Here is a 12,284-nt window from a genome sequence, read left to right on the forward strand (position 1 = left end):
GACCACACACCTCACCAGGTTGCAGAAAACACGGAGTGAAAAATAAAAATAATATTTCAAAAAACAATGCTGTGGTCCTGAGTAAATGGGAGGTCAGCCACTTAGCAAAAGCACATGACTCATCCACGGGCCTGAATGCAAGTATTTACACTGTCCACTATACCAAACTGGGATTTCCCATTTTCATCCAAGGCCGGGCCTTGGGGGCAGCCGAGTGAAGTTGTGCTGTTTCCGTTTTTCTTTTTCTTTTTTTTTTTTGGGGGGGGGGGGCTGTGTCATTTTATTTCGCTGAATCACAACTCCCCCACATCCCCACCCCAAACCACCACCCCAGACAACACATCGAACAGAAGAGGCCGTGGCAAGGACGCCAGCGAGCATCGACCGAGCAAAACAAAGCGCCTAGCGCACGGCTGCCAGGCTGGGAGTGGGTAGGTAAAGGGGGTCAGGCTCGCCCCACACAGCACCGCTCCCACCCCCGGGGGTGTCTCCCGACAGGCGTGCCGCGGCAGCCTCCTCCCTCCCCCTGGGGACCAGACCCATTCTCCGCAGAGCTCCGGGGACCGCCGGGAAGGCGAGGAAATGGGGGCGGGGGCGCGCTGCCCCAGCTCGGGCAGGAGGACCCAGGCGACAGGGGAGCGCGCGCTGAGCCCGGCCCACGTGAGCGCCCGGGCAGCGGCCGAGCCAGCCCCGGGGGGCCGCGGATGGGGACAACGGCGCCCGTGGCGACCACGCCGGGCCCGTACTTACCGGGGCCGGGCGCGCCGCGGAGCCCGCGGCGGCCGCTTCCTCCTCCTCCTCCTCCTCCTCACTTGACAAAATGGCGGCGGCAGGAAGTGCCGGGCGCCTCGGCCCGCCCCCCGCCCGCCCCCGGCCACCCGCCCCGCCGCGGCGCCCGCGCCCCCCACCCGCGCCCCCGCCCCGCCGGCCGGCCCAAGCCGGGGGGCGGCGGCGCCAACGACCGAGCACCCGCAAGCGACCCGGCCACTCCGACGCCAACGGCGCAGGCGGCCCCGGCCGGGCGCAAGCGGCACGGCGCGCGGACGCGGGAGGCCCGCAGGCCCGAGCCCGCGTCGCCCCGGCCTCCCCGCCCCCGCGCCGCGCCGATGGCGTAGGTGCTGGCGCACCGGCCCCATTACGCAATGCAGGTTACGCGGGCCGCGCCGCGGGTCCCCGCCGGCCGCCCCGCGCCGCCCGCCGCCCAGAAGGGCACCGGTCCTCACCTGAGACGCTAGGCCGCACGCCGCCCCCGCCGGCCGCCCGCTGCCGCCGCCCCCTCTTCTTCGGGCTGCCTGCGCGGCGCCGGGGCCCGCCCGCCGCCCCCGCCGCTCCGCCGCGCTCACAGGCCCCGCTCGCCTGCGGGCACTGCCGGCAGCCGCTGCCGCCGCAGCCACCGCTTCGGCTCCTCGGCTGCGGGAGAGCAGAACAAACAGCCCTGCCGCCGCCGCCGCCGCCGCCGCCGCCGCCAGCGCACTGACGTCACCGCGTACGCTGCGCGCGCGGCCCCCCGCCGCCGCCCGGCGTGCGCGTCCCGCGACCGCGCCCGGCGCCAGCCAGCTCGGGAGAGCTGGCGGGCGCGAGGTGAGTGGAGGTGGGGGGGGCGCCCGGGGTAGGGGGGGAACCCCTCGGTGGGGGAGGGTGCAGGGATTCGGCAGACCGAGGGAGAGGACCGAGGGGAGACCCCTCAGGCTGAAGGCTGGGTCTGAGAAGATCTGAAGGCAGAGAGAGACGAACAAAATTTAAGAAAGGTCTGCTGATGCGACCCTCGGCGAGAGGGAGGAAGGTGTGGAAAGACCCTAGAGACTCGTGGCAGAGGCCGAGTAGGGCCCCCTTCCCCGGGTGGGAAGGGGGCAGTGTGTTGAGCGAGGTTGGGACCCTTCGGTCCGCGAGCCGCGGCGGGGGTGCGGGCGCCGGTCGGAGGGGGAGGGCGGAGGTGACGGTGCGCGGGGCCGCGGCTGCGTGTGTCCCCGCCCGCCGCTGCTGGCGTCCGAGGGGCCGGGAGCGCTGTCCCTCCAGCCGCCCCCCCTCCTCCCCAGCCGGGCCTGGATACTCGCAGAGCAAGTCCGCTCCACAGGGCCGGGGCAGGGGGTGGGGTGGGGGGATAAGGGTTAGGTCGCTTGCGCTTTAAAGAGGATTCTGGGGATGCCTTGCCGGCACAGTCGGTGGAGGGTGGGACTCTCGGTCTCGGGGTCGTGAGTTCGAGCCCCACGTTGGGCGGAGAGCTTACTGAAAAAAATTAATTAAGAAATAAATAAAATGATGATCCTGTGAAATTTTTCAAACGGGAAAGCAAAACCTTTCCCTTTTGCCCTTAGCGTCACTCTTTTAGCGTTTTTATTCCCCCTCTTTTAGAAATTGCAAATGCCGTTCTGTAAAAAAGTCTAAAAATTCCCCGACAGCCCCTTCTGTCAGAATATATTAATACAGAATAGCAAGTAGTTTTGTCTCCGTCGTAGTGTTTGCTCACTCTTCAAGGTCAATCATAAATCACTGTTGGGTCCCGGGCAAAGTAAGGACTTAATTGCATCCGTTATTTTAGCAAAGCATAAGATAACGAATAATTAAGTGCAAGAAATAAAGGAAGTGACTGCAACTGATTTATTAGTTAGCTTCCTTCTAATTATGTATTACAGAATATCGAAGTTTGTGAATAACTTCTGGCTCCTTATTTTGCCCGCTCAACAATTTGTGGAAGAGAATCAGAAAGGCAAAAAGAATAAGAAGGTGTGCAGGGCTATGTGAATATGGAATAACAACTTTTTTTTTTTTTTAAGAAGACTAGAATATATCCATTTTAAGCTGCCCTTCCCATAGTTGTCTTCTTGCACTATCTATTTTTGTTTCTGATGATGTTTTTGGAAGTAATTTGGAGCTGCCAGTCACATAAAATTTTTTGTTTTACTCTACAATCACACGTCATTTTAGACAGAATATACAAACTACAAAGGCAATTCCAAAAGCTTTTAAAACAACAATGTCCTATTCTTTTTGTCTTCCATAGTGCAGAGCCTAACTCCTCACAGGGATCTTAAACTCAGAAAATATTTATCCAGTTAGGTTAATAACAAATTTTGTTTTTAATAGTTCACATTTTGAATAAGTTCTTATTTTTTTCTCTTGTTATTCCTGTGTTTGCAGTATTAAAAACCAGAAGAGATTAATAAAAATATTAAGGAATGAGCCATGAAGTACATACTATAATTCTGCATGGCTTTAAGTATATATTCATAAAAAAACTTTTTTTAACGTTCATCTATTTTTGACAGAGAGACCGAGCATGAACAGGGGAGGGTCAGAGAGAGGGGGAGACACAGAATCCGAAGCAGGTTCCGGGCTCTGAGCTGTCAGCACAGAGCATGATGCAAGGCTGGAACCCGGGAAGCGTGAGAACATGACTTGAGCAGAAGTCGGGCGCTTAACCAACTGAGCCACCCCGGTGCCCCTGTATTACTAGTTTTAAGTAAAATAACACATTTAACCATTTTACCTGAAAAATACAAAAGAATATAGAGGAAAAATTAAGTATCCCTCTTATCTCTTCCCCTCCCTCACCAGCATAACCACTGTTAATCTCTTCGAGGTGTATTAGACCTGTGCTGTCTGATAGGACCACACAAGTCTATTGAGAGCTTGAAATGTAGCTGGCCCAAATTGAGATGCATTGTAAGTGTAAAATACACATTGCATTTCAAAGATTTAATGTGAGGGGCGCCTGGGTGGCTCAGTGGGTTGAGCGTTCGACTTCAGCTCAGGTCCTGATCTCATGGCCCGTGAGTTCGAGCCCGGCGTCGGGCTCTGTGCTGACAGCTCAGAGCCTGGAGCCTGCTTCAGATTCTATGTCTCCCTCACTCTCTGCCCCTCCCCCGCTCATGCTCTGTCTCTATCTCAAAAACATTAAAAAAAAATTTTTTTTTTAAGATTTAATGTGGGGCACCTGGGTGGCTCAGTCAGTTGAGCGGCCGACTTCGGCTCAGGTCACGATCTCGCGGTCCGTGAGTTCGAGCCCCGCGTCGGGCTCTGTGCTGACAGCTCAGAGCCTGGAGCCTGTTTCGGATTCTGTGTCTCCCTCTCTCTGACCCTCCCCCATTCATGCTCTGTCTCTCTCTGTCTCAAAAATAAATAAACATTAAAAAAAAAAAAAAAGATTTAATGTGAAAAAAACACGTAAAATATATTTTTTTAATTTTTTGTATTTGATTACCTATTGAAATAATACTTTATATGTTGGGATAAATAAAATATATTATTAAATTTAATTTTACCAGTTTCTTTTTATTTTTATTTATTTTTTTTAATCTTTATTTTTGAGAGAGAGAGAGAGACAGAGTGTGAGTGGGGGAGGGGCACAGAGAGAAGGAGACACAGAATCTGAAGCAGGCTCCAGGCTCTGAGCTGTCAGCACAGAGCCCGACGCAGGGCTCAAACTCACGAACCACGAGGTCATGACCTGAGCCAAAGTTGGATGCCCAACTGACTGTGCCACCCATGTGCCCCATCTTTTTACTTTTTTTAAATATTTATTTATTTTTGAGAGAAACAGAAAGAGAGTGAGCAGGGGAGGGGCAGAGAGGGGGGAGACAGAGAATACCAAGCAGGCTTCTCGCTGCCAGCACAGAGCCCGATGTTGGAGTTGAATTCACCACTCATGAGATCATGACCTGAGCTGAAACCAGGAGTTGGATGCTTAACTGACTGAGCCGCCCAGGTGCCTCTCTATTACCTTTTTTAATGTGGTTACGAGAAAACAAAATTACACATGTAACTTGCAACATATTTCTGTTGGACAGCACTGTTCTAGAGGGGGTTTTTTTGGTCTTTTTGTATGTGTGAAACAACATTTTATGTATTTTTTTAAAGTAAGCTCTACCTCTCAATGTAGAGGGCTTGAACTCACAACCTCAAGATCAAGAGTCACATGCTCTACCAACTGAGCCAGCCAGTTGCCCCTTGTTTTTTTGTTTGTTTGGCTTTTTTTTTTTCCACATAGTTGACATACAATGTTATATTAGTTTCAGGTGTACAACATAGTGATTCCACAACTTTATACACCATCTAGACCTTTTTATGCATCAATATGTATCGACATGTAGAAATAGTTGTGTTGTTATAAAATAAAAGAGATCATTCTGTATTTGTTAATTTGTAATGTGCTTTTTCTCATTTAATACATCTTAGAAGCCATTCCACATGAATACTCTGAGATCTACCTAATTAGGAGATAATTCCAAGATGATATACCTATCTGATGGCTGATCTGGTATGGATTGATCATAATTTATTTAGCCCTTCTCCTATTAACATTTAATTCATTTCTAGTTTTCATCATAATAGTATTATAGTGAAGATCCTATACATTTACCATTTGCTCTTCATACCTGCCAGTATTTTTCCAGATTAAAAGAGTAGGGGCACTGGGGCACATGGGTAACTCAGTCGGTTAAGCGTCCGACTCTAGATTTTCACTCAGGTCATGATCTCACTGTGGGATCAAGCCCCACTTTGGGCTCTGTGCTGACAACCTGGAGGCCTGCTTGGAATTTTGTCTCTCTCCCTCTCTCTCTTCCCCTCCCCTGCTCATGCTCGCTCGATCTCGAAATAAATAAATAAACATTTAAGAAAAAAAGAATAGGGGTGCCTGGCTGGCTCAGTCGGTGGAGCATGTGACTCCTGATCTCGGTGTTGTGGGTTCAAGCCCCATGTTGGGTGTAGAGATTGCTTAAAAATAAAAAATAATAATAAGCTATAGAGTGTTTTCTTAAAGGCAAGGACAAATTTATAAACCAAATCAGCTTTGGAAAAACTGGAGGTGTTCAATTTGTTATGGCCTGAATCCATGCCCATTTTCAAATGAGAACTTGCCTGTGAAGTTAGATTCTGGAATTTATAGTTAGGGCCTAGAGATGGTGAATGACTCAAGATCACACATTTACACAGTTTAGAACTCAGATCTCCCGCATGAAGACTGCCCGCATCTTTTCTGTAGCTCCAGAGTTGACAATAGTCAATATCTATGCTTTGTGGGCCATTGCCAATCTTTGGAACTCTGCCATTATAGCATAAAAAGTAGCTGTAGTTAATATATAAGCAAATGGGTGTGGCTTTGTCCCAATAAAATGTTATGGATAATAAAATTAGATTTTCATGCAGATTTCAGGAATCGCAAAATATTATTCTTTAGATTTTTTTTTTTTTTTTTTTTTTTTTTTTTTTACGATTTTATTTTTTTAAGTAATCTCTACACCCAACCGGGGGCTCAAACTTACAACCCTGAGGTCAAGAGTCTCATGCTGTACTGACTGAGCCAGCCAGGCGCCCCTGATTTTTTTTTTTCAGCCTTTTAAAAATATAAAAACCATTCTTTGCTGGAAGGCTGTACAAAGAGACAGCAGTCCAGATTTGTCTCGCTCTAGACTTGAGAGTCTAGGAAATTTATTTACCCTTATATAGAAGGTATTCTACTTGCATTTTTTTTGTTAATTCTTTTTTTTTTTTTTTTTTTAGCAGTTTTAGGTTTACGTTAAAATTGAGTGGAAAGTACAGAGTTCCCATATACTGCTTTACTTCCCCTCTCGACTTCCTCCATTATTAATATGAATAGTGTGGTACATTTGTTACAGTTGACGAGCCAATATGGATACGTGATTATTAACTAAAGTCCATAGTTTACATTAGGGCTCACTCTTCGTGTTGTATATTCTGTGAGTTTTGACAAATATGGAATGACATGTGTCCACCAGTTTGCTTGCCAACGTTTAACTCCTAAATTAGGAACAAAATAAGCTTCGGAATAGAGCACTGCAGTTCTTTCAGCCACAAACAGGTGCATGATAGCCCTAAAGGTAATCTTTAGTTTCTGTACATCATTAATTTGTATTTTGCTGTGTGTTTGCTTAGTTTTGAAGTGTTTGACAAACATCATTCACTGTCCCACTCAAAATAATGAGATGCTGAAAGATCTAGCGTAAAGAGCCATATAATTGCAATTAAAAAAGTAAGTGATGGGCGCCTGGGTGGCTCAGTTGGTTAAGCATCTGACTTCAGCTCAGGTCATGATCTTGCGGTTGGTGAGTTTGAGCCCCGCGTCAGGCTCTGTGCTGACAGCTCAGAGCCTGGAGCCTGCTTGGGATTCTCTGTCTCCCTCTCTTTCTGCTCCTCCCCTGCTCACATTGTGTCTGTCTCTCAAAAATAAATACACATTAAAAAAAATTTTTTTTTTAAGTGATAAAAAGTTTGAAAGTGGAAAGAAAATGCAGATATTGTATATGGGATAAAACTGCTCAAGAAGAAGAAATACAGAGGTGAAAGAAAAGCCTAGCGGGAGTGCTCATATACCACCCATCCTGTAGTTCAGTCATTTTAGAAAACAGTATGGCCTTATCGGGCGAAGTTGAGGCTCTGCGTTGAACATCATGGTCCACTAATTCCAGTGCCTAGGAAACTTGCTGGTACACTGAAGAAGGTTCAGAACGGGTTTGTTCCGAAGACACCACTCTGAAGGCAAGCCCGGTGTTCACCCATGGCAGGATGCATAGATTGTAATGTAATGAAAATGAACAAATCACAGCCACATGTGACAACAGGGATAAATCTTGCAAACATAACAGGAAATCAAAGAAGCAAGGCCTCTGTGCTTATGTGATGGTTCTGTTGCTATGCTGATTTTTTTTTTTTTTAATGTTTATTTTTGAGAGAGACAGAGGGAGATAACAGAATCTAAAGCAGGCTCCAGGCTCTGGCTCCAGGCCTCCAGGCTCCAGGCCCCAATGAGGGTCTTGAACTTGTGAACCAAGAGATCATGACCTGAGCCGAAATCAGACGCCTAACGACTGAGCCACCCAGGCACCCCACTATGTTGAGTTTTAAAACAAGAATAGACTAAAGATTTCGGGGAAATAAATCTATAAAGAAAAGCAAGTAATCACCAGTGGTTGCCCAAAAGGATCACCTGGAAGGGCTGAGGGAGTGGGTGGGTACAGCCAATATCTAAGGTGTGGCAATATTCTATTCTTTTGTTGTTTTGTTTTCTGTTTTAACATTTATTTATTTTTGAGACAGGGAGAGACAGAGTACGAACAGGGGAGGGTCAGAGAGAGAGGGAGACACAGAATCTGAAACAGGCTCCAGGCTCCGAGCCGTCAGCACAGAGCCCGACGCGGGGCTCGAACTCATGGACCGCAAGATCGTGACCTGAGCCGGAGTCGGACGCTTAACCGACTGAGCCACCCAGGCGCCCCTCTGTTGTTGTTGTTGTTTTTTTTTTTTTTTAAATATATTTTCCAAATCAATGACCTGGCCTGGTCCTGCTGATTCACCTGCACAAGATCTACTGTTACTTTTTTTTTTTTTTTTTTTTTTTTTTAGTAAACTAGGCCCAATGTGGGGCCCAAATTCACGACTCCAAGATCAAGAGTCACATGCTCTACTGACTGCCAGCCACGCGCCCTATTACATTTTTAAGCATATGGTATTGCTAACTACAAGCACACTATTGCATAGGAGGTCTCTAGAGCTTTTTCATCTTACAGGTAGGAAAAGTGTTCCTCTTCACTGTGCATTAACTTTATAGTTATTCATTCAACTGTACCTGTGTTTTATGCACATTTTGTGTTCAATGCACAATGTGTACTTCAACTTTTTTAAGTAAAGAATGGATGATACATATGTAAAGAAACCATGCCTGAGCAAGAGAAGCAAATAGAAAAGGCAGATGATGAAGTTGAAATGTACAAACTTTTGAATGTATGACTGGGAAATGAGCAACATCATAAGACACCTTCTAGTTTAAGGCCCACACAGAAGGCTGGTGATGCCAAAGCATAGAGGCAGCTAAAAGCATTGCTGGTAGAATTTCAGTCACGAGCCACTGACAGTCCCATGAGTTCAAGGCCCTGTGGAATCATCATGGCATCAGAATGAGTGACATTGAACCAAGTGAGGCTGTTCCAGCTGCTAAAAAAAATTCTTTGGCATTGGCTGAGCAAGGGAAGGTTTCTTGTTTGACCAATTTTCACCAGGGTTGAAGCCAGGCTATTCTGGGGAAGGACGCCTGGTGGAACATATTTTAGCAGGGACTCCCTGAGTAGGCCTGCTTTAAAGCTTGGTGGGAACCACCTGCTGTCATCAGTGTAAGTACATGTCAAGACCGAAAGCCTACATCTCCTGTTCCTCTCCTCAAGGAACATGGGTCGTTCTTAATATGTGCATAAGAAAAGCATCTATATCTGGATTTAGATAGAATTCTGTGATAGGCAACTTTCAAAGATGGCCCCCAGTGAATCCCCACCTTCTGGTGTTCACATCCTTGTGTAATCTCCCCTTGAGTGTGGGCTGGACCTAGTGATTTGCTGGTAGTAAAGAGATTCTCTGAAAAGTGATGGGATGTCACTTTCACGATCAGGTTACAGAAGACTGGCTTTCATCTGGTTCGTCTCTTTTGCTTTCTCAGCTTGCACATTTTGATGAAGCAAGCTGCTGTATAGGAGAGGCCCATATGGCAAGAGGCTGAGGGTGGCTTCTCGCCAATAGCCAGCAAGGAGCCAAAGCCTTCCCTCAGTCCAGCAGCTGCAAGGAACTTAGTTCTGCTAACCACCACACTGTCAACACTGAAGGGATAACCTTCCATAGTCAAGCCTTCACATGAGACCACAGCCTTGACCAACTGTAATTTGCAGGTCTAATTCCAACTAAGGACTCCGCTAAGCATTTGACTCTTGATCTCAGCCCAGGTTTTGATCTCAAGGTCATGAGTTCAAGCCCTGTATTGGGCTCCACACCTAGCGTGGAGCCTACTTTAAAAAAAAGAAAAAGTTTCTAGCAGCACTATTCACGATAGTCAAAATGTGGAAACAACTTAGATGTCCATTATTGGATGACTGGATATTATTCAGCCATAAAAATGAATGATGTACTGACACCAGCTACAGCATGGAGGAACCTCAAAAACATGCTTCGTGAAAGAAGTCATACTGAAAAGGTGATGTATGGTTCCCTCTACGTGAAATAGCCCGACCACATAAATCCAGAGACAGCACATTATTGGCTGTCAAGGGATGGGAGGAGGAATGGGGTTATTGAGAATGGGGAACCAGTTTCCTTTTAGGGTGAGGAAAATTTCTTGGAACCAGTTATAGGTGATGGCTGCCCAACATTGCGAGTATCCCAGATGCCACTGCACTGTCCATCTTAACAATTGAGCCACCCAGGCAGGCACCTTTTTTTTTTTTTTGAGAGAGGGAGTACATTGTCCACTTTAAAACGGCTAATGGAGGAGCACCTGGCTGGCTTAGTGGAGCATGCAACTCTTGATTTCATGGTTCTAAGTTCCATCCTCACATTGGGTGTAGAGATTACTTTAAAATATTTTAGTGGTGCCTGGGTGGCTCAGTCAGTTAAGCATCTGACTCTTGGTTTCGGTTCAGGTCATGATCTGGTTCATGAATTTGAGCCTCTTGTTGGGCTCTATGGTGACAGTGCTGGAGCCTGCTTGGGATTCTCTCTCTCCCATTACCTCTGCCCCTGTCTTGCTCATGCACGCACACACACTCTCAAAATAGTCTTTTTTAAAAAATAAAATCTCTTAGGGGTGCCTGGGTGGCTCAGTGGGTTGAGTGTCTGACTCTTGATTTCCACTTAGGTCACGATCCCAGGGTCGTGGGATTGAGCTCCACGTGGGGCTCAGCACAGAGCGTGGAGCCTGCTTAGGATTCTGTCTCCCCCGTTCATGCGTGTGCTCTATAAAAATAAAGTCATTTGGGGTGCCTGGGTGGCTCAGTCGGTCAAGCATCCCACTTCGGCTTAGGTCTTGATCTCATGGTTTGTGGGTTCAAGCCCCGCATCAGGCTCTGCTGACAGCTGAGCCTGGAGCCCATTTCAGATTCCGTGTCTCCCTCTCTCTGCCCCTCCCCTGCTCGTGCTCTTTCTCCTTCAAAAATAAACATTAAAAAAAATTTTAATGAAATAAAAGTAAAATCTTAAAAAATTTTTTAAACGGTGAATGGCTCATTTTGTTGTGACTTTTACCTCTAAAAAAGAAAAACGTTGAGCTCAAACCACTTTTTCAATAGAGCCAAATGTTTATCTCATTCAACTGACACCCACGCCCATGAGTGGATTGTCCCCTACCAAACCATATTGTCCCCCAAACTGAATTCTAATTTATCTATATAAAGTATACCTGCACCTGATAGTTTTGAGAGGAGGTATGTAGACTAAGTCTGCTTGTGGAAAACCAATCTCATTGGCCTCAGTGTCCTTGTAGAAGGTAAAGGAAGTGGCCCCATACTTTCTCAATGATCCAGGAGCCACCACTATGAAGTGTAAAGCCACACCATGGGTTTTTCCCATGCCCATGTGTTTACTAAGTGCTCCAAGGAGGCTACTACCAAACAATTGCTAAAAGGGTCTTCTGTTTGTTTAGTTCCTGAACTTTCCTGTGCCTGTCTAATCACTACTGGCCACACTTGTGTGAGCAAGGCCCACTTTCAGCCAGGTTGTCAGGCAGTAGAAATGGCTTTTTTATGGTCCAAAATTTAATTGGAGGGGACTTAGTAACACTAATGACTATGCACCCTTTTAGAAATCTCTACACCTAAGGTGGGGCTCGAACTTAGCACCCAGGGTTTGAGCCACGTGCTCTTCCAACAGCCAGCCAGCCTCCCCTGATGTATTCCTGAATGAGCACTTTGCTCTTTACACTGTATTGTTTACCCGTTAGCAACTGTATTAAATAATTTCATAAAAACTCGGTGAAACCACACAAGCCCACAATAGGGGTGACGTGAAGTTGAAATCAGGCTGTTTCTAAGATCTTTCTGTCTGGGAATAGCAGGGTTGACCAAATTCTCCAAACCCTTTTTAATAAAGGTACTCTCGGTCAAGTTTATGGCCAGTGGTGTCCCACAGATCCGTGCATAATTTGGGTACCTTCATGTTTGGCAGGTGACCCTAAAAGTTACTTAACCTCCCCCTGCAGTTTCTCCTCTGCACGTGGGAAATAACTGAAAGGAGGAAGCCTGCAGTTTATTCCTGTCCTCTTGGGGCAGAAGGGCATCCCTCTCTGCAATCCAAGTAGTTACTCCCATCTCGGGGAACCAGGGCCTGGTTTAAGTGTAATTGAGGAATAAAACGATTCATGTCACTTCACGACTGGGTGGGCGTGGAAGGACCACACGGAAATTTAGATAGGTTTAATGACAGGCCGTGGAGTGCATTTTACAAGAGAAGCGGAACAGAACAGTTTCATCATTCTGTCATCCTTTTTCAGACTACTGATGTGCAATGCCACC

General features: G+C 47.1%; 1 protein-coding gene across 4 annotated transcripts in view; it reads right to left on the reverse strand.

Annotated features, from left to right (window-relative positions):
* Window positions 1–1,444, reverse strand: part of BRD4 (bromodomain containing 4) — an 86,555-nt gene extending 85,111 nt beyond the window's left edge. For 2 of the 4 annotated variants that reach the window (XM_030302957.1, XM_030302947.1), the window contains exon 1: window positions 1,224–1,443. The gene's annotated coding sequence lies outside the window, so the exon portion shown is untranslated. Of the gene's footprint in view, window positions 1–750; window positions 816–1,223 lie in introns of those variants that run through there. The other 2 variants (XM_030302937.1, XM_030302943.1) reach the window with 2 other exon arrangements.
* Window positions 1,445–12,284: the final 10,840 nt, after the last annotated feature.

Source organism: Lynx canadensis, chromosome A2, assembly GCF_007474595.2.
Source record: "Lynx canadensis isolate LIC74 chromosome A2, mLynCan4.pri.v2, whole genome shotgun sequence".
In the NCBI taxonomy this organism is placed as follows: domain Eukaryota; kingdom Metazoa; phylum Chordata; class Mammalia; order Carnivora; family Felidae; genus Lynx; species Lynx canadensis.